Source organism: Haliotis cracherodii, unplaced genomic scaffold, assembly GCF_022045235.1.
Source record: "Haliotis cracherodii isolate W230 unplaced genomic scaffold, xgHalCrac1.p SCAF_7, whole genome shotgun sequence".
NCBI classification, from domain to species: domain Eukaryota; kingdom Metazoa; phylum Mollusca; class Gastropoda; order Lepetellida; family Haliotidae; genus Haliotis; species Haliotis cracherodii.
The window spans coordinates 2,902,236-2,925,084 of record NW_027266330.1 but is presented as its reverse complement, the minus strand read 5'-3'; the positions used below and the strand labels follow the sequence as shown (position 1 = coordinate 2,925,084).

Here is a 22,849-nt window from a genome sequence, read left to right as displayed (position 1 = left end):
AATAGTTTGTATTTAATCGTGAAACAAACACAACAAACTGTTTGTTTACATCTCGCTGCACTCTGTGACCTCAGACTGAGCCGAGGTTCGCCCAGCTGACGTGGCGCCAAATGTACAATGACAGTGACGTCACACTGATGATGACGTCACGGCCTTGCGGCACTGCCTTCGCCTAACCTCGCCCGTTTCTAATATCTCACTCCGGCGCAGTGGTGACTCAGCATAACACTATGCTGGTCGCGTGGAACTATGGATAGGAGAGTTTTCTAATATGTGTTAGAATGGGCGAATATGAACTGAATATGTTTAACTAGCACATTTTTTGTAGTGATTATTATTTTATAATATCAACATTTGTTGAGTCTTCTACTAAAAGACGAATTGTCACGATGGAAGATAGCGGGAAAAACGTCATGAAAAACAGTATATTGCCATGGTATTTTCTACGTCAGAAAACAGCGAGGCATTCTGTCAGTCTGGGCTAACATATTGCATCGATGAAATAATCCAAACTCATTGTATTTATCAGGCTTTGTGTTATTTTCCCACCACAATTCCGATTCAAATCTCAACAAATACTACCATGGACTTCAATGTAATAAAATTGGAGATACGCCTAAATGTGCAGCACACAGACATCTGTGACAGGCCTTTACCACTGATCTATATAGTTAGTATACATCCGTGCCTTTACAAATAGTTTAAGAAGAAATAACGTTCAAAATAATAAAACAACTTATTTTAAATCATGTTACTTTTTATATGAAAATTAAAGTTGCATCTGAATATCTAAATTTATATTCTGACATGACTTTTTAGAAATATGCTCAATGAATATCTACATGCATCTAACAAGCAATCAGTTACTCAGCGGCAATTATTAGACATACTTTGAAATAAGAGATTTACCCATGTTATTCTGCCCCTTGTAACATGTGTCCCACCATTAAGTGATTTGAGTCATCACAGGGGTTCATTCATTTATCCATCATTTCTTACAGAATTCTGATCCTCATCAGGGTTAGAAACTAACAGTTTTTGTCCACTAGTCCTTATAATGATAACATATAGCAAAACCCTAAAAATGGGCCAATTTCTACTTGTCCTTAGGATACCTTTACTATTGGGCAGTTTGATAAGGACTATAGGACTAGTGCCAATTTCTAACGCTGCTCATGCTCTTAAAATAGTAGTAAATTACAGAGATTTGTCCAAAAAAACATCCAATCATACTGACTACCCAACAAAAGGTGTATGATACATGAATTGATGGAAATCATAGTTTTATCTTATTTGGGAATCATAGTTTTATTTTAGTAACTTTATAGATCTATTTATTTATATGTTGACAAGTTATTTCCAATACATCCTACACACTAACCTGCTGCAGCTATGTATCCTGAGTTTCATTCAACAGTACTTCAAGACACATCTAGTATAAAGTCCATATATTAGATAGTATTATCATATAGCAAATATGAATTTAGAAAGTTTATCATAAAATCTTCTGATGGTGACATAAATGCAAATTGAACCCCACAATCACCCCATGTAGATAAATGGATTTATTAATATTATTTGTTTTTGCATATAACAGATTATACTTGCATATGTTACTGTCAGTGTATACTATAAGGCAGTATATATATTGACTGATTCACTCAGGCAAGGTATTTTTTTTTCTTATACTTTCATTCATTATACATATTGCCTGAAAAATAGGAATGGATTTTAGACGGACTGACTGAAATGAATTAGTAATGTGTAATCTAATACTAGTACTAATGCACAGGTATGCCAAGATATCAAATAAAATAATAACAGATATCTGTTGGTGTGAAGAGAGAAAAAGACTAACATTAATAATTATTTTTGTGGGAATGTGAAACATCAGATTAGAATAAGGAAACATTAAAAGCAGGGACTAGTGAAATTAAGAATGAGCTTTATCTGACAATCATCTGATTATTGTCATTGCAAACTGGATGTAGACACTGCAATTTTAATACAATCAACATTCTAGAGAATGAAAAGTAGTATGAACATATTGTTTTAATTTATCAAAATTGTAGTTGGTATAAGTACTCTTGATTATGTATTTTAACCAATATAAACCGATAGGGTCCTCTGTGTCTGAAAGAAATATAATTTTCTACTTCGTAAAATTTTAAAAAGGCCAAAATGATATATGTCTTTCATTTATCATATTGAAATATAATCATACTAGTATTATGCAACAAACAGCCACCATTCCTCCATAAAATCCTTTTATTCAACACGCACCGATATCCATTTCTTATATTTTGAACATTGTATTATGATATCTAGTTGATGACATAATTTTACAGTGCCTGTTTCTCTTACAATTTCTTGAAAACATTTCTCACAGCTCTCAGTTATATATCTGATAAATACTTACATGTGTTGCTGTCAATATTAAAAAAATGAGGCTACTAGCAACTTTACGTTACAAAAGACCTTCACATTTTGTATACCGCATCGCCTAACCGCTGTACATGCTGAAAATGTATGCATATGATGTAGCCTGCTCGGCGATACTACAACATAGATATAGGAACGTATATAAAAATCTACTTCATTTTTAAAAGTGTGATATTCAAACATCAAGGGCAACACTTTCAGTACCGTTTGCAAAACGTCAACAAAGCGACATGGAATGAACGATCAGCTAAACTTACCGCCTGCTTCGACCGGCTATCTAGCGGTTAACTATACAATGTAACCAGTCGTTGTCATCCCTGATGTATCATTGAATCACGGAACATCTACTTCCGGACATGACAATAGATAGATCATTCTTAAGCGAAAAGATATACTGTCCATACACCAGCGTGACCGTTGCCGACAGAGGTGAAGGCTGTACTAGTTAACTGTCTATAGGCGTCATAGTAACATGTACTGCTCGTATCGCGCATACCACATGCGCCGTCAGTTTAAGGTAGGACCGCCCGGGTCAGCGCCACTAGCGGGTTAGTGAAGGGAAGATAAACAGAAAAAGATCGCCCATTATTACCTAGCTAAATGACAGATAGAAAATCGATGGTCGGCCAAAACATAAATTGTCTCATTTCTTCAGACCGATTTGGTTGTCATGCGGTTGTGTAATTTGTAGAAAATCACACAGATGTGCCTTCTAAATGCCTATCAAAGAAAATAACTTGTGTATTAAAACACTGCCTTACAGGGGTAATAATTATGTTTCTAGTTCTTTCCCTTGATCAAAGTTAAGAAATTGCGATTTGTATCAGGATCACGTGATACATGCTGAGGGACACTGTTTTGGAAACTGCTTAAAACTTCTAGTCTCATGCACAACTATTTCAAAATCGTAGCCACTTCTTCATTTTAATAATAGAGACATCCATAAATTATGTAGTATTTCTCCCATAACATTACGTTTTATAACAAAATTCAAACTAATTGGGGATATATTTTTGATGAACGGATTGTCATAGTATATACCTTTCAAAATATAACTGATGCCGATATATTTGAATAATAAATATGTGCTATAATGTATCATAATTATACTCTCCAGACACACTGCCAACTGACATCAAGGCGAGTGGTCTGTTAGTTAATGCTGGTACTTACAGCCGAGTAGGTACACCAATGTCAGCAACTACAGTCCTTCAAGCCATTCCGCCGATAAGGAATATTACTTACATTAATGACAAACATTGCAAAGTGCGCTTTTCAAGAAATATATATTTTCTTCAGTGATAAACATCCTGATTGAGTTTTGATCATGTTGTTACAATCCGGGTAAGAATCGCCAGAACGGTTATATTTAACAGTGGTCACTAGCGCATGAAATACCACCTCTGCAAGGTTTATTGTCTTCAGCTTGTACTGGTAGTGCACGTGCGCTTCATACGCTGCTAAATATAGCCTATAAATAGTCACCTGACCAGTGTCTGTAGGTAAACTGTGAGGAAACTGAGAGCCGTAAGAGCCAGCACATTTCAAAAACCTGTAGGCCCAGTGGGAAAACTGTAGGCCATTCAGAAAACTGTAGGCCCGTTTGAACACCTGTAGGCCCAGTGGAACACCTGTAGGCCCAGTGGAACACATGTAGGCCCAGTGGTACACATGTAGGCCCAGTGGAACACGTGTAGGCCCAGTGGAATACATGTAGGCCCAGTGGAACGCCTGTAGGCCCAGTGGAACGCCTGTAGGCCCAGTGGAACACATGTAGGCCCAGTGGAACGCCTGTAGGCCCAGTGGAACACCTGTAGGCCCCGTGGAACACATGTAGGCCCAGTGGAGCACATGTAGGCCCAGTGGAACACATGTAGGCCCAGTGGAGCACATGTAGGCCCAGTGGAACACATATAGGCCCAGTGGAGCACATGTAGGCCCAGTGGAACACATGTAGGCCCAGTGGAAAACTGTTGGCCCAAACATTTTAGCTGAAGCAGGGACACATACTCTTGCAATGTTATTTCCAAAACACAGCCAGTCAACCAGAAACTTTAACTGCTATCCAACCGAGATCCCAGAGACTTTGTGTTGAAAGATGAAGCCTACATTTATCAAGGAAATTATCACCTTTTATAACATCTTTGCGACTACATGACATACACCATTTGAAATGTCTAATTCCACTGTTAATGAATATGAAAGTTATATTTATCACATTTCTTAAATAATGTTAAAATACAATAGATTAAATGAACTGCAGGCCGTAAGGGTTTGGTGAAACTTCAAACTATCAGCCCGAGAGCAAATCTGTCGGCCTCTGACCTACGGGCCGATGTCAATTTCGAACACTGCACTGACTGCCGAAGCTCACCAGGATTGTGAAGGTCTTTTGCACTTATAGACTTCAACCTAAAATCAAATATCAAAATAATTTAGCTGTTCGATTTTTTTTATTAGGACACAGGATATATATTCAAAATAAAATTTAATCAAATAAAAACTCAAGAAACGAAAAATAATATGTTATTAATTATAAAAAAATCCACACATACTGCATGTACATTTGCTGACAATGCTCTCCATGCTGCCTGACAAGTCGGTTGTTGCAGGGATTTCTAATGGTCCTTGAAAGGGTTTTGTGCCTTATATACTGAACCGCAAGAGAAACGTCACAATAGATAGATATATGAGAAACCTTATTTGTCCAAACACTGTAAACATACTTTAAGACGCATTAAAAAGGTGAAACTTGGCAAAACTGATCATCAAGTTTAAAATTATAGTGTCAAATGTTGTTAGAGTGAAACACAGCAGTAGTCTCTGAGAAAATGGCATCACAAGTCAGTATCTCGTGTGTCCGCCATGAGCACTGATGACTGCCGTGCAGCGTCGATACATGGAATGGATGAGGCGATTGATGAAGGCTATAGGCACTTGAGCCCACACTCTGAGGAACGCCTGACGCAGTTCAGCTGCAGTTGTCGACCTTGGTCGGACGTCATTCAGCCGTCTTTGAATCTCGTCCCACAGGTGCTCAATGAGATTTAAATCGGGACAGAGGGCAGGCCACTGCATGGTTCTGATGCCATTCTGCTGGGGGAAATCTCTTGTTGCTCTCGCAGTGTGGGCACGGGCGTTATGCTGAAATTCATGGTTGCGACGACGTGCCAAATGAGGTATGGCGTGTGGTCTCAAGACTTGATCAATGTACCGAGGTGCTGTGACACCATTGCCTCTCCCTGGACCGATGTTCTGGAAGACCTCAGGGCCGACCCTCTGTGCAAGACCAATTCCACCCCACACCATGATGCTCGGACCACCCCACGGGTCTCTCTCAACAACACAAGCATCCGAATAACTTTCCCCACGGCGTCTCTTTGCCATCTGCTGTCGAGTTACAGTAACGGCTCTCGTCTGAAAAGAGGGCTCTTCTCCACTGCTGGTGGCGCCAATGCTGGTGCTGCGTCGCCCACTGAAGACGGTCCCGGCGATGACGTGGTGTCACAATGGGTCCTCGTTGTGGCCTGTGACAGTGGAGGTGTCTGTTCGTCAATCGTCGAAGCGATCTTGAAGATGCTGTCGCACAATCTGACGATCGTGACGTCGGGTGGTGAGCCTTGGTTTTCCACTACGTGGTCGGTCATCTGTACTGTTGGTGGTCTGGTACCGTTGCTGGAGCCTGTATGTGGTCCTTACGTGGACTTGAAATACATTGGCTACTTGCCGGGCGGTTTGTCCAGCTGGCAATTGTCCAAGGGCTTGGTGTCGCTGATTTTTTGTCAGTCTTGGCATGTGGTAGCAATTCAATAACGAATGAATGTTATCCGATCTGGGTGGATTTTTATAGGTCAAGAAATGGGGGCACGCATGTGCATTTCAGTGACGTGATGCGTTTGGGCGATCGGTTTTATTGTCATCTGCTTTGGGGTTTTTCATCAAATTTCATTTTTCCGGACAAGGTAGTGTTAATTTTAGAAACTTTGACAAAAATTACCCAGATATTTAAATGACCACTTTTCATGCAATGTTACTTGGGTTGACGTTTCTTTGAAGTTCAGTATATTACAGTGAAAAGTCTGAAATAGACAATTTCGTTCCGCTCGAGGATCCTTGTTTTTATATACACAATCAAAAAGATGAAACCCAAAACGAAAATAATGTATCGTCAAACCATTTTCTTTGGCTTGAACATTACTTAGAGATTGGACATTTAAAGGGGGAGGTGGTGGGTGGTGTCGCGATTTCTGTTTACATGATTGTGTGTTGAAGTGGGAGGTGGGCGGTGTCGCGGTTTCTGTTGTCAGGATTGTGTGTTGAAATGGGAGGGGGCAATCCATGATACAGACCGAAGACCAATCCCTTTTTCATGCCAGGTGACAAGTCAACGGATGTAATTCGTACAGTCTCAGTTATGTTCTGCCAGACTGCGCCACATCAGGTCTTCAGTGTTAGTCACTCGGTCACAGTTACTTCTCCTCGCTTTGACCAGTAGTTCTGTTGGCGGAAGGAAACTTAATTCATATTGACAATCACTGGCCCGACACACCGAACATCGTGCGACAGAAGACCGTACAATTTCAGAAAAAAACAGGTGTCGAAAATACTAAAGTTATCATCGGAACACAGAAAGATGGATCTTGGATTGGCCACGGTCAGCAATATTCCAGCTATATGACGACGGTCTGTAAATAATCGAGTCTTGACCACACGACCCAGTCATTGACATCATGAGCATCGGTCACCGAGCCTGACCACCGGATCCAAAACGCAAAGTTTGTATCCCGAAAATAAAAGTTATTCTGTTCAACGCTTAGTCAGGCAGAAATAAAACCGTAGTCGCAAAGACTATTTGCTTGACAACGACTCAGATGTGTTTGCTACCACAGAGACATGCTGCCTGATAATGATGCGTAGGTCATCGCAGAATTTGTACCAGCCAAACACTACGATAGTCACTAGGTCACACCTTGATATACTAGGTCACACACTATGATACACACAAGAATAGAACTACGATACACACTAGGATAGAACTACGATACACACTGGGATAGAACTACGATACACACTAGGATAGCTTTACAATACACACAAGGACAGAACTACAATACACACTAGGCTACCTCTACGATACACACAAGGATAGAGTTACGATGCACACTAGGATACAACTATGATTCACACCAGGCTGGAACTACGATACACAAAAGGGTAGAACTACGATACTTACTAAGATAGAACTACGATGCACACTAGGATACAACTATGATTCACACTAGGCTAGCACTTCGATTAACACTAGGCTAGAACGTCGACACACACAAGAACAGCACTACGATACACACTAGGATAACTCTACACACACTAGGATAGACAACTGTGGGGACAACTGCCACTTGTGACGACAACAGTCTCCACGACACAGGTGGCTGTGTAAAGGACGACAGATCCAGATGGTGCAGGCTCGTTGAGGATATAAACACATGTGTCACGTGTAGGATAAAACACGTCACAGGTGGCAGCGTAAAGGACGACAGATCCAGATGTTGTAGGCTTGTTTATGGTATAAACACATGTGTAACGTGAAGGATAAAACACGTCAGAAGTGGCAGCGTAAAGGACTACAGATCCAGATGTTGCAGGCTCGTTTAGGATATAAACACATTTTTAACGTGTAGGATAAAACACGTCAGAGGGTAAGTGTTTTATCTAGCTTATAAACCGAAACAAGAAACTTAACAGAACATTTATCAACACGTTTATGTTTTAAACCTACTGGCCATGAACCTTAAGAAACGGGCGTAAAATATATGTGGCTGGCCTACGGGTATTTTCTCAAAAGTATTGTGATTTGTCAGCGCGTCTGTAGCTGCGGCTACATGTACAAAGGTTGCATGTTCGATCTGCTGGAATATAAAGAAAACATTTGTCATTCAATTTTATATTGCAATACATTGTCGCAAAATAAATTTCCAGCGAGAAACATTCATATCATATAACATACAATTGCATGGGAATACAGGCGCATTACGGGAATGTGTGACGTCATCTTTCCTCGGGAAATCCGAGCACATTATAGAAATCACGACCACCCTCCTCCTCTATTTATAAACTGGCAAGAATTGAATGACAACGATACATGTGGGAGCGACTTTAAAATTTCTGACGGGAACTTACATATGTCTCCATACAGACACAGTACTCTCTGAAGAATGTGTGATGGCAGTTAAATTCAAATGTTTAAACATTAGATTGAAATGTGGATACAGGCCGCTGAAAGTTAATGTTTGACTCTCTGGAATTTCTGTTACAGATAAAAGGGTTGCACAGTTCATGTAGCAATTTCAGCAACACACTCATATCCGACCGCATGTACTGATTATGTGAGATGTGTCAACAATCTATGATTGGTTGGTTGCAATATTCCAGCTATATGACGGCGGTCGGTAATAATCGAGTCTGGACCAGACAATCCAGTGATTAATACCATGAGCATCGATCCACACAATTGAGATCTATGAAAAAGAATATGGTTCGTGCTGCAATGAACATCCTGTCGCGCATGCTGAATATCGGATATCTTTGCGTAGCCCCATGTAGTGTTTGTTGGTTTGTTTTTTGTTTTTTTTGGGGGGGGTGTTTAACGCCGCACTCAGCAATACCACAGCTGTATGACGTCGGTCTGTAAATAATCGAGTCTGGATCAGAAAATCCAGTGATTGACATCGCGAGCAGGGGATACGATGACCTGCATCAAGTCAGCAAGCCTGACCAGCCGATCCCGTTAGTCGCCTCTTACCACAAGCGTAGTCGCCTTTTACGGCAAGCGTGGGTTGCTAAAGACCTTTTCTACTCTGGATCTTCACGTGTCGACGCTATTAGTGACGGATTCCTTTGTTATTTATCGCTGTCGATCCGTTTTTAACTAATGCCGGGGAATTCAGTTGTCTTTGATACTCGATAAGTACAACGTGATAGATAGGTTATTTTGATTTTCTTATATCAACTAATAATTAGCAAATATTTTAATTGAAACGAGAAACGCTTCCAAGGGAAATTAATCACAACTGTTTGGGTAAACTTTAAATGTCCAGGCATAATTACTGCCTTGTGTGACACTGTCTGTTTGTAATTACTGCCATGTGTGACACTGTCTTTATGTAATTACTGCCATGTAGGACACTGTCTGTTTGTAACTACTGCCAAGAATGAATCTGTCCGTATATGCAATTAGTGCCACGTGTGACACTGTCTGCATGTAATTACTGCCTCGTGTGACACTGTCTGTATGTAATTACTGCCATGTGTGACACTGTCTGTATATGCAATTAGTGCAACGTGTGACACTGCCTCTTTGTAATTACTGCCATGTGTGACACTGCCTGTTCGTAATTACTGCCATATGTGACACTACCTGTTTGTAATTACTGCCCTGTGTGACACTGTCTGTTTGTAATTACTGCATTGTGTGACACTGTCTGTATGTTATTACTGCATTTTGTGACACTACCTGTTTGTAATTACTGCCCTGTGTGACACTGTCTTTTTGTAATTACTGCATTGTGTGACACTGTCTGTATGTTATTACTGCATTTTGTGACACTGTCTGTTTTGTAATTACTGCCATATGTGACACAGTCTGTTTGTCATTACTGCCATGTGTGACACTGTCTGTTTGTAGTTACTGCCATGTATGACACTGTCTGTTTGTTATTACTGCCATGTGTGACACTGTCTGTATGTAATTACTGCAATGTGTGACACTGTCTGTTTGTAATAACTGCCATGTGTGACACTGTCTGTTTGTCATTACTGCCATGTGTGACACTGCCTGTTCGTAATTACTGCCATATGTCACACTACCTGTTTGTAATTACAGCCCTTTGTGACACTGTCTTTTTGTAATTACTGCCATGTGTGTCAATGCCTGTTTGTTATTACTGCATTGTGTGACACTGTCTGTATGTTATTACTGCATTTTGTGACACTGTCTGTTTTGTAATTACTGCCATGTGTGACACTGTCTGTTTCTCATTACTGCCATGTGTGACACTGTCTGTTTGTAGTTACTGCCATGTATGACACTGTCTGTTTGTAATTACTGCCATGTGTGACACTGTCTGTTTGTCATTACTGCCATGTGTGACACTGTCTTCATGTAATTACTGAATTGTGTGACACTGTGAGTTTGTAATTTCTGTCATGTGTGACACTGCCTGTTTGTAATAACTGTCATTTGTGACACTGTCTGTTTGTAATTGCTGCCATGTGTGACCTTGTCTGTTTGTAATTAATGCCATGTGTGACACTGTCTGTTTGTAATTACTGTCATGTGTGACACTGTCTGTTTGTAATCACTGCCATGTGTGACACTGTCTGTTTGTAATTACTGCCATGTGTGACACTGTCTGTTTGTAATTACTGCTATGTGTGACACTGTCTGTTTGTAGTTACTGCCATGTGTGACACTGTCTATTTGTAATTACTGCCATGTTGGACACTGCCTGTTTGTAATTACTGCCATGTGTCACACTGTCTGTTTGTAATTACTGTCATGTGTGAAACTGTCTGTTTGTAATTACTGCCATGTAGGACACTGTCTGTTTGTTATTACTGCCATGTGTGACACTGTTTGTGTGTAATTACTGCCATGTGTGACACTGTCTGTTTGTAGTTACTGCCATGTGTGACAATGTCAGTTTGTAATTACTGCCATGTAGGACACTGCCTGTATGTAATTACTGCCATGCGTGACACTGTTTGTTTGTAATTACTCTCATGTGTGACACTGTCTGTTTGTTATTACTGCCATGTGTGACACTGTCTGTTTGTAATTACTGCCATGTGTGACACTGACTTTTAGTTATTACTGTCATGTGTGACACTGTCTGTTTGTAATTACTGCCATGTGTGACACTGCCTGTTTGTAATTACTGCCATGTGTGACACTGTCAAACTTCTCTGACTTCATCAAGTATGTTGGACCGCGGGGTAGCCTAGTGGTCAAATCGTTCGCTCATCATGTGGGCCTTCTAAACAAATAAAACAGAACATTCTTCTTCATGGTAATCACTGATATAATTACAGTTAGAAGTAAGTGAGAAATGTTATATTTGGGAGTACACTTTCCTTGTACTTTTGGAGTTGAGTCCGATCCCGGAGTCGAACCCACACTCTCAGAGGGGCGCACCTAAACGCCAGCTCACAAAGTTAGCGATCCAATCCACTCGGTTCCCACACGCACTAAAATACTTTAATTTGTACTTTACTGAAAATGTGTTCTCCCAAATTTAACAACTTGTGTTACTTTCACCATTTTGTGAAGAAAAAGGTGTCAGTGAGTTGGTTTAACACCGCCTCATCATCATTCCCAGCATATTACGGCGTGTCACAAACTACCCACAAACTAAAGACATAATCGGGATGAACTAGGATTCGACGAGTGGACCATCCGTGCCCCTGTACAGTAAGGACATGGTCGTACATAACACATTCCTACATCTGCCAATTCAAGTTTGAATCGGCCACTTCCTAATCTAGATGACCAGAGCCCAATATGGGGTGATAGCGACACAAAGACAAGTTTCACCATGTACGCGTGATTAGTAAAGTAGATAATTGTGTGAGCTGATTAATGAAGATTAACAGGTTTGTTGATGATTATCTCACAATCTTTGCTGTAAAACACTGATACCGTGATATAGAAGTACTGTCATGTCACAAGTGTATTAAAATGCTAACATTAATGTGAGCAAATGGCGTCTTGAATTCGGGAGACGTTAGGAACAACACGTTCACGGATAAAGCCATGCGTCTCTACTTTACAAGGGAGGTAACTGTGTAACCATACCTTATCGTTTCATTAGTACGACTTTAACAAAGTGTGAAGTTTTTTAGTTCCATTTTTAAATGATTATTTCGAGATTAACATATCACAGTTGATTAAATGTCACGCTAGTGACTTCATTGCGACTGTGGTTTCTAAACATGGCGTGATATTTGTCCTGCCACGGTTCTAATTGTTGCCAATCACGGCACGCTTTACATACTCGCATTCCTCTGTAATACAACAATTACCCCGTCTGTGATCCCCGCACAAGCAGCGCCTGTGGTTGTGGATAGGGAAATAGCACTGCATGTGATGTGGTACTCCCTACAGCGACGGGAAGGTGGCGCTTTAACTGGTAACCTGCAGGCTGGTTATGTGGTACTCCCTACAGCGACGGGAAGGTGGCGCTTTAACTGGTAACCTGCAGGCTGGTTATGTGGTACTCCATACAGCGACGGGAATGTGGCGCTTTAACTGGTAACCTGCAGGGCTGGTGATGTGGTACTCCCTACAGCGACAGGAAGGTGGCGCTTTAACTGGTAACCTGCAGGGCTGGTGATGTGGTACTCCCTACAGCGACGGGAAGGTGGCGCTTTAACTGGTAACCCGCAGGGCTGGTGATGTGGTACTCCCTACAGCGACGGGAAGGTGGCGCTTTAACTGGTAACCTGCAGGCTGGTGATGTGGTACTCCCTACAGCGACGGGAAGGTGGCGCTTTAACTGGTAACCTGCAGGGCTGGTTGTGTGATCAACCGGGTGAAGGGATTGGCGTTGCCACTTCGGAATAATTTCTAACTGGAGAAAGTTACATTACAACTTTATGGAATTTGTAAATAGTAAAAACACCTGTTATTATGGTTTGTTTTTAACAGTATTCCAGTCATAATAAGGCGTGTCAGCTGAATGCTTCAGGAAAGCCCGAAGTGATGCAGGTCTCAGACGTTGACCATTGTGGTGGAACCCACGAGCACGGGAGTGCTGCTGACAAACCTAGAAACAAAATCGGGGTGAACCGGGATTCGAAGTTACAATCAGCTTTCTGACGCGCCCCAAGGACGCAACCCTGCATAGCGGATAGCGGTGCTTTAAATGACTTGGCCACCAACTCCCCGTTTTCAGTGTCGAACTAGGTTACTAGAAATTACTAGTGAGTGAATGACGTTTAATGCCGCATTCATTGTTGTGAATAGAAAACTTGGAGGTTACAAGTTTTTATGCGAAGTCAATGAATCTTAATCACCAGTAAGGGAACCTTGGTGGTCTCGAATACGGGTGGTGTGTTGGGTTCAGTGGTGGGGCCTGAGGGGGAGTGTCAGTGTGTGTTGGGGGTATGGGTGTGGGTGTGTGTGTGTGTGGGGGGGGGGGGGGGGAGATGAATCCTAACTACAAGTAGGTCTGTATCAACGTGTTCTCAAACAGTGTATTACTAAAACCAATTTGACAGATCTAGTTGCTGTATTTCCACTCAAGATAGCGTGGTATACACATATACATTCTACTCCGTGTGTTCCTGTTTTACACATATCTCTCTGATTATGAACGTGTTTGGTTTGTTGTTTAGCGCCGCACTCAGCAATATTCCAGCTATATGACGGCGGCCTGTAAATAATCGAGTCTGAACCAGACAAACCAGTGATTGATATCCAGTTGTGTCTCTTTCTCAAATAGGTACAAACATGCGTACTTCCGTGGATGATGTCATACATTGCCATGACGTCATGCGACAAGGTTACAAATCAATTATCTATTTGTGACCAACTCATGCCATTCCGAGGCATGCTGAATAAGGTTACACAAGTTTCGAGTGGTGCCGAATACCTTCTTGAAGATTGTGAAATATGTGAGCGGTGACAAATGTCGTCATGTAAGTACGGACAGAGGCGCGTCGTCACGAATATAAGCACAGAGGAATGTACAAAATTATACCAGAAATGTTGCACCTTTGTGATGACACATTCAAGTGAGTGAGTGAGTGAGTCCGTTAGGTGTCAGCTCAAGATTCGGGATTAGTAAGTACGGACAGAGGCTTGTGTTCACATCTGCATGTATATCACGGCGTGTCAGCTTAATGTGGGAGTGAGTGAGATGTGAACAGCTAGTGTTCCAGTTATATCACGACGTGTCAGCTTAATGTGGGAGTGAGTGAGATGTGAACAGCTAGTGTTCCAGTTATATCACGACGTGTCAGCTTAATGTGGGAGTGAGTGAGATGTGAACAGCTAGTGTTCCAGTTATATCACGACGTGTCAGCTTAATGTGGTAGTGAGTGAGATGTGAACAGCTAGTGTTCCAGTTATATCACGACGTGTCAGCTTAATGTGGGAGGGAGTGAGATGTGAACAGCTAGTGTTCCAGTTATATCACGACGTGTCAGCTTCATGTGGGAGTGAGAGAGATGTGAACAACTAGTGTTCCAGTTAGATCACGGCGTGTCAGCTTAATGTGGGAGTGAGAGAGATGTGAACATACTTACTTACTTACTTACTTTGGAGATTTAACGTGCGCTTTCCGACTGATGCGTATTTCGCACACGGGCCCGGCCAGGCCATTTCATGTGTTTCCGAAAGGGGCGAAGGTGGTCTGTGCAACCCAAGAGGGGGGTTTTAGGGGTTGCTTATATAGAATTTGGGAATTTTGAGATTTGGAATAGATGCCGATGGGATTGGGGAGGAGAACTAAGGGAGCTGGGTATGGTGGATGTTTGTTTGTTTATGTGATTTTGATTTGGTAGGTTATTGTGTTTTTAGATGCGTTTTATTAGTTCCGTTTTTATTAAGAATACGCCTAAGGCCTTGAAGTTTTCTAGTTTATTTTGTGGGTTTAGTATTTCTTCTAGAGTTAGAGCCTTGTTTAGATTGAGGGTGGTTTGTAATGCGGTTCGATGTGTTAGGTAGTGTGTGCAGTGGATGAGTGCGTGTTCTGGGGTTTCTGGTTGTTTGCAGTGTGGGCAGTTACCTGTAGTGTGTTTTTTAAAAAAATTTAGGTGGTTATTTAGGTTGGTGTGTCCTGTTTGGAGTTTAGTGATTACTCTGTCGATTTTTTTTGGATGGATGGAGAATTTTTGGTTTGGTTAGTGGTTTGCTGAGCAATTTTTTGATTTGGCTATTTGAGTTTAGATATAGGTTATGCCATTTTTTGTGATTTTTTGCTTGTTTACACTTTTAATTTCTGATTTTGAGATGGGTAAGTTTAAGCTTATTTCTGGGATTTTGAGGGATAGTTTAGCTGCTTTATCGGCGTTTTCATTACCGTATATTCCTACGTGGGCGGGTATCCACAAGAAGGTTATTTGTTTGCCTGCCTTAGTTAGGTCGTTGGAGCTTTTAAGTATTTGATTGATTAATTTAGGTCGGTTTTTGGTATTTTTGTTTTGGAGGGCTTGCAGTCCACTTAGGGAGTCGGTAAGTATTAGGATTTTTTTGTGTTTTTTGGATTCTTGATTATGGAGGGCTGAGGCCATGCCCATTAGTTCTGCCGTGAATATTGATTGGTTGTTTGGGAGTCGGAAGGATTGTGTGGTTTTAGTTGGTTGTGTGGTATGGACTCCGAAACCTGTGTGTTTGGAGGTCGGATTTGAGGATCCGTCCGTGTAAATGTGACACCAATTTGGCCAATTTTAGTGTATGTATGCTAGTGTGGTAGTTTTAGCTATGTTTGGGTCGGTTTGTTTATTTATTTGGCTAGCTAGTGTTGTGTCTATTTTGGGTATTTTAAGTTTAGGGGTGAAGATATTTGATTGTTTGCAGTTTTGTTTAAGATTTTTAATTTGGTGTTCATATAGGTAGTTTGTTATTCTTTGGGATATTGGGGTAAGTAAGGGATGTTTTCGAGCTAGAGCTTGGTTTTGGGGGATGATGTTTTGGTTTATTAAGTTTTGGATGAGAGGGTTTGATTGGGACACGGCCCAGAAATTTAAGCTTAGCTGTTCCCTGCGTAGACTTAGTTGCATTTCTCCTGTTAAGGCCTGAAGTGAGGTGTAGGAGGTGCCATGTTGGGTGCGTGTAATTAGTTTGAGAGCCTGATATTGTATTGAGTCAAGTTTTTTAGAAAGAGAGTTGTTTAGGGTGTTGTATATGGCGCAGCCGTAGTCTAGTTTTGATCTAATTAGTGATATGTAGAGAGAGAGGAGGGTATCTTTGGATGCTCCCCAGTTAGAGCCAGTTAGGCATCTTAGGGTGTTTAGGTCTTTACTGCATTTAGTTGTTAGGTTTTGGATGTGAGCATCCCAGGTGAGATGTTCATCGAAAATAAGTCCTAAGAATTTGGTTTGTTTTTGAAATTTGATTGTTTGATTGTTTAGCTGGAGGATTGGGGAGGCGGGTTTCATGTTTTTATGTTTGAATACTATTCCTGTTGTTTTTTCTGAGTTAAGGGAGAAGCCCCATTTGTCAGCCCATTGTTGTATTTTATTAAGAGATTTTTGGAGTAAATTTTGGACCATGTTCATGCTTTTAGTGCGGATCCAGATGGCTCCATCATCCGCGAATTTTGATGTGTTTACTTTAGGGGATAGGCCCTCGAATAGATCGTTTATCATTATATTGAAGAGGGTGGGGCTGAGGATACTGCCCTGTGGAGTACCATTTTCTAGGGGACATTGGTCCGATAGAGTTTGGTCTATACCCACGGTTATTTTACGATTGATTAGGAAGTCCTGGATGTAGTTTATTATCTGACCTTTGAGTCCTATTTTTTTAAGTTTTTGTATTAGCCCATCGTGCCATACCATGTCGAAAGCTTTGGAGAAGTCTAAGAAGATGCCTGTGGTATATTGTTTATTTAGTTGTCCAGTCTTAATATCTTGTTCTAGTCGGGCGAGGTTATCTAGGGTTGAGCGGCCAGGAGTGAAACCGCTTTGATCTGGGTTTATGATGTTATTTTGGGTTACGTAATGTTGTAATCTATTTTTAGCCATTGATTCCATTACTTTACATAAGTTTGAAGTTAGGGATATTGGTCTATATGAGTTAGCTTGATTAGCTGGTTTATTAGGTTTAGGGATTGGTATGACTAGGGCCTGTTTCCAGGGAGTAGGAACCTGTCCGTTTAGGTAGATGAGATTGTATAGTTTGAGTAGTGCCTGGAGTAGTTTTAGGGGGAGATGTGAACAGCTAGTGTTCCAGTTATATCACGACGTGTCAGCTTAATGTGGGAGTGAGTGAGATGTGAACAGCTAGTGTTCCAGTTATATCACGACGTGTCAGCTTAATGTGGGAGTGAGTGAGATGTGAACAGCTAGTGTTCCAGTTATATCACGACGTGTCAGCTTAATGTGGGAGTGAGTGAGATGTGAACAGCTAGTGTTCCAGTTATATCACGAGGTGTCAGCTTAATGTTGGAGTGAGTGAGATGTGAACAGCTAGTGTTCCAGTTATATCACGACGTGTCAGCTTAATGTGGGAGTGAGTGAGATGTGAACAGCTAGTGTTTCAGTTATATCACGGCGTGTCAGCTTAATGTTGGAGTGAGTGAGATGTGAACAGCTAGTGTTCCAGTTATATCACGACGTGTCAGCTTAATGTGGGAGTGAGTGAGATGTAAACAGCTAGTGTTTCAGTTATATCACGGCGTGTCAGCTTAATGCGGGAGTGAGTGAGATGTGAACAGCTAGTGTTCCAGTTATATCACGACGTGTCAGCTTAATGCGGGAGTGAGTGAGATGTGAACAGCTAGTGTTTCAGTTATATCACGGCGTGTCAGCTTAATGCGGGAGTGAGTGAGATGTGAACAGCTAGTGTTCCAGTTATATCACGACGTGTCAGCTTAATGCGGGAGTGAGTGAGATGTGAACAGCTAGTGTTTCAGTTATATCACGGCGTGTCAGCTTAATGCGGGAGTGAGTGAGATGTGAACAGCTAGTGTTCCAGTTATATCACGGCGTGTCAGCTTAATGTGGGAGTGAGTGAAATGTGAACAGCTAGTGTTACAGTTATATCACGGCGTGTCAGCTTAATGCGGGAGTGAGTGAGATGTGAACAGCTAGTGTTCCAGTTATATCACGACGTGTCAGCTTAATGTGGGAGGGAGTGAGATGTGAACAGCTAGTATTCCAGTTATATCACGGCGTGTCAGCTTAATGCGGGAGTGAGTGAGATGTGAACAGCTAGTGTTTCAGTTATATCACGGCGTGTCAGCTTAATGTGGGAGGGACACCCGGAATGAAGCAGGCGTGGAGGTTCACCGCTTTGGTGCTGACAAACCGAGACACGCAGTCAGGGCGAATCTGGTTTTTCCAACCCACGATTGTGGATGTCTGGTACGCTAAAAGGGGACGCAACTCTGTCCAGCTAACGACTGGGACATCTGTGCTAACAGAGCTGATCGTGTACACCGAGCACCAAGTCGAAAACTCAAGTATGCTCGTAAAATGCCATTCATGTTACGAATATAATATAACCCGATAAGTCCATGTGGTGCTAACTGGTAAAGTCAAATCACAAGTTACCAGTAAAGTCAAATCACAGGTCACCAGTAAAGTCAAATCACAGGTCATCAGTAAAGTCAAATTACAAGTCACCAGTAAAGTCAAATTACAAGTCACCAGTAAAGTCAAATCACAGGTCACCAGTAAAGTCAAATCACAAGTCACCAGTAAAGTCAAATTAAAAGTCACCAGTAAAGACAAATTAAAAGTCACCAGTAAAGACAAATCATAAATTACCAGTAAAGACAAATCATAAATTACCAGTAAAGTGAAATCACAAGTCACCAGTAAAATCGAATAACAGGTCATCAGTAAAGTCAAATTACAAGTCAACAGTAAAGTCAAATCAAAGGTCACCAGTAAAAGCAAATCCATAGGCACCAGTTAAGTCAAATCACGGGACACCAGTAAAGTCAAATCACGGCACACCAGTCAAGTCAAATCACGGGACACCAGTCAAGTCAAATCACGGGACACCAGTCAAGTCAAATCACGGGACACTAGTCAAGTCAAATCACGGGACACCAGTCAAGTCAAATCACGGTACACCAGTCAAGTCAAATCACGGGACACCAGTCAAGTCAAATCACGGGACACCAGTCAAGTCAAATCACGGGACACCAGTCATGTCAAATTACAGGACACCAGTCAAGTCAAATCACAAGTCACCAGTTAAGTCAAATCACAAGTCCTCAGTAAAGTTAAATCACAAGTCATCAGAAAAGTTAAATCACAAGTCACCAGTAAAGTCAAATTAAAAGTCACCAGTAAAGACAAATTAAAAGTCACCAGTAAAGACAAATCATAAATTACCAGTAAAGACAAATCATAAATTACCAGTAAAGTGAAATCACAAGTCACCAGTAAAATCAAATAACAGGTCATCAGTAAAGTCAAATTACAAGTCAACAGTAAAGTCAAATCAAAGGTCACCAGTAAAAGCAAATCCAAATGCACCAGTTAAGTCAAATCACGGGACACCAGTAAAGTCAAATCACGGGACACCAGTCAAGTCAAATCACGGGACACCAGTAAAGTCAAATCACGGGACACCAGTCAAGTCAAATCACGGGACACCAGTCATGTCAAATTACAGGACACCAGTCAAATCAAATCACGGCACACCAGTCAAGTCAAATCACGGGACCCCAGTCAAGTCAAATCACAGCACACCAGTCAAGTCAAATCACGGCACACCAGTCAAGTCAAATCACGGTACACCAGTCAAATCAAATCACGGGACACCAGTCAAGTCAAATCACGGCACACCAGTCAAGTCAAATCACGGGACACCAGTCAAGTCAAAACACGGGACACCAGTCAAGTCAAATCACGGGACACCAGTCAAGTCAAATCACGGCACACCAGTCAAGTCAAATCACAGGACACCAGTCAAGTCAAATCACGGTACACCAGTCAAGTCAAATCACGGGACACCAGTCAAGTCAAATCACGGGACACCAGTCAAGTCAAATCACGGGACACCAGTCATGTCAAATTACAGGACACCAGTCAAGTCAAATCAAGGGACACCAGTCAAGTCAATTCACGGGACACCAGTCAAGTCAAATAACGGGACACCAGTCAAGTCAAATCACGGCACACCAGTCAAGTCAAATCACGGCACACCAGTCAAGTCAAATCACGGGACACCAGTCAATTCCAATCACGGGACACCAGTCAATTCCAATCACGGCACACCAGTCAAGTCAAATCACGGGACACCAGTTAAGTCAAATCACGGGACACCAGTTCTTCAGTTAAAGCGACCAATAAGCTGATGTTCATGGATTCTGATACAGTTATAATACAGCGGTTAAATTATCCGGGAATGACAAACCGGTGGTTGATGGAATGACGAACGATACACGCCGTCGGAGTACGATGTCGCTCAACTACCTACGTCACAGTTTGCTATAACCTATTCCTCATATGTCGACTCCCACGAAAAGCATTGTATACCAACGATGTTATGCCATGCAGTAAACGGTTAAACCTGTGAAGACGTTTACCGGTCCGATCAGTCAGGCTTCCATGGCAAATGTGTCTTAACTGATTAATGTTGTACAGTGTTCTGTCCGTAGGGCTGTCGTTTTCATATAGTCCCGTTGATGTGTAAATAAAGGTGCTTCAAGAAGTAGTGTTGTAATGCGTATATCTGTCGAACCGACTGGTTCACATTTCATATAAATGTTACAGTTTATGTTTGATTTATTCTTGTATTCCAACTAATCAATATAATTGCAACTTTGTCCTCCCTCGTACACTTGCAATGTATTTCATGAAGACATAGCGCCATTTATGGGCGGCCATTCGGTCCAAAAATACAAAGTTGAAATAAATGTCAAAAGTACGCCATATTAATAGTCAAATGTTACGAAAAGACGTCATAAGAAAAGAAAGAACAATGTGTACGAAAGAACGTCAGTGAGCACGTCAGGACGTTTTCAATAAAGAACGTCAGTGAGCACGTAAGGACGTTTTCAATAAAGAACGTCAGTGAGCACGAAAGGACGTTTATAATAAAGAACGTCAGTGAGCACGTAAGGACGTTTTCAATAAAGAACGTCAGTGAGCACGAAAGGACGTTTTCAATAAAGAACGTCAGTGAGCACGGAAGGACGTTTTCAATAAAGAACGTCAGTGAGCACGTAAGGACGTTTTCAATAAAGAACGTCAGTGAGCACGAAAGGACGTTTATAATAAAGAACGTCAGTGAGCACGTAAGGACGTTTATAATAAAGAACGTCAGTGAGCACGTAAGGACGTTTATAATAAAGAACGTCAGTGAGCACGAAAGGACTTTGACAATAAAGAGCGCTAGAGTGCGCTGCAATTTGTAAAACATTCCGAGTTTAATAGGCTTGTTCCGCCGTGTATATGATAACTGCATGCCTGAGGTGCACAATGTATTACGTCATTCCTCGTGCACTCGATATTGTGAAATATTGCGTTCTTTTGACATTTATTTCAACTTTGTATGTTTAACCCTAGTCTGTTTGTTTTGTATTTTGACCTTTAGTAGTAGCTTATAATTTTTAATTCGTAATATTTGATCTTAATTGCGTACTTTTGTCTTTTCTTCAACTTGTGTATGTGGTTGGATCTGTGATGAATGGACGACAGGTCTTGCCATCGTCCGTGTGGTTGTGACCGCCCAACCTGACAGGGATGTCACCCTGCAGCCAGTTGTCCAGGACAATGCCAGGCCCCACGACTCGAATAATCCAGAACATTAATAACATATCCGTGCTTCGCTGGCTTTCCTGGTTGTCCTGGCGGTCACGTTCACCCGACTTCTGACCGATAGTTCTATACATCTCTGGCATCATCTTTGACGGCAGATAACACAACACCCAAACCTGTCCAACAACGTACATCAGCCAGATATACAAGTACATATATTTGTAGATTTGCACAAGACAAGAAACGCAATTCAAGTTAAACACACATTCAATGTCAAAAAGAACATTTACGGATAACAGTATGACACACTGTAACATAATATACTACCGAAAACAAGTTAAAGATCACCCACAATTTTAAGATAAAATCATTGTATTTTTGCAAAACAATCAGCCATGACTAATTAACTATAGTCTTCTTAACTTCTTTTGAAAAGTATATATTTAGATTTTAACCTGATTTATTTAGAGCGTATTGACATGATCCGCCACGCGCTTTCAGAGTGATGGTCACATGCGACTGAATAGTGCCATAAATTAATCAAATATATTTTACGCAAAAATCTGTGGATTATTTTAAAATCGTCTACGTCTGTACAGTTAAATTATGTTTTAAGTAAATAGTGAGAAAAGTTCAATATTCCCCGCCAATTGCAGCAGATATCACATGCGGCCAAAAGGGGATATTGCTTAACCGCAAGAAAGCGATAAAGCGAGAAAGCGATGTCCCCTCTCGGCCATCATAGTCATAGGCTTCTGGCCTGGCCAAGGGACGTAATTCTGCACAGAGAATTGCGGCGCCTTAGACGAGGGGACCATCCGTGCCCTTGTACATTAAGGACATGGTCGTACATGGCACATTCCGTACATATGCCAATTCTAGTTATAAGTTTGAATCGGCCACATGCAAATCTAGATGACCAGATGCCCAACATGCATATGGGCTGATAGCGACACAAAGACAA

At 41.4% G+C, this 22,849-nt stretch overlaps 1 protein-coding gene across 2 annotated transcripts in view; it reads left to right on the top strand.

Annotated features, from left to right (window-relative positions):
* Positions 1-22,849, top strand: part of LOC139447275 (ankyrin repeat domain-containing protein 2-like) — a 405,959-nt gene that overhangs the window by 227,167 nt on the left and 155,943 nt on the right. The gene's annotated exons all lie outside the window — the stretch shown is intronic.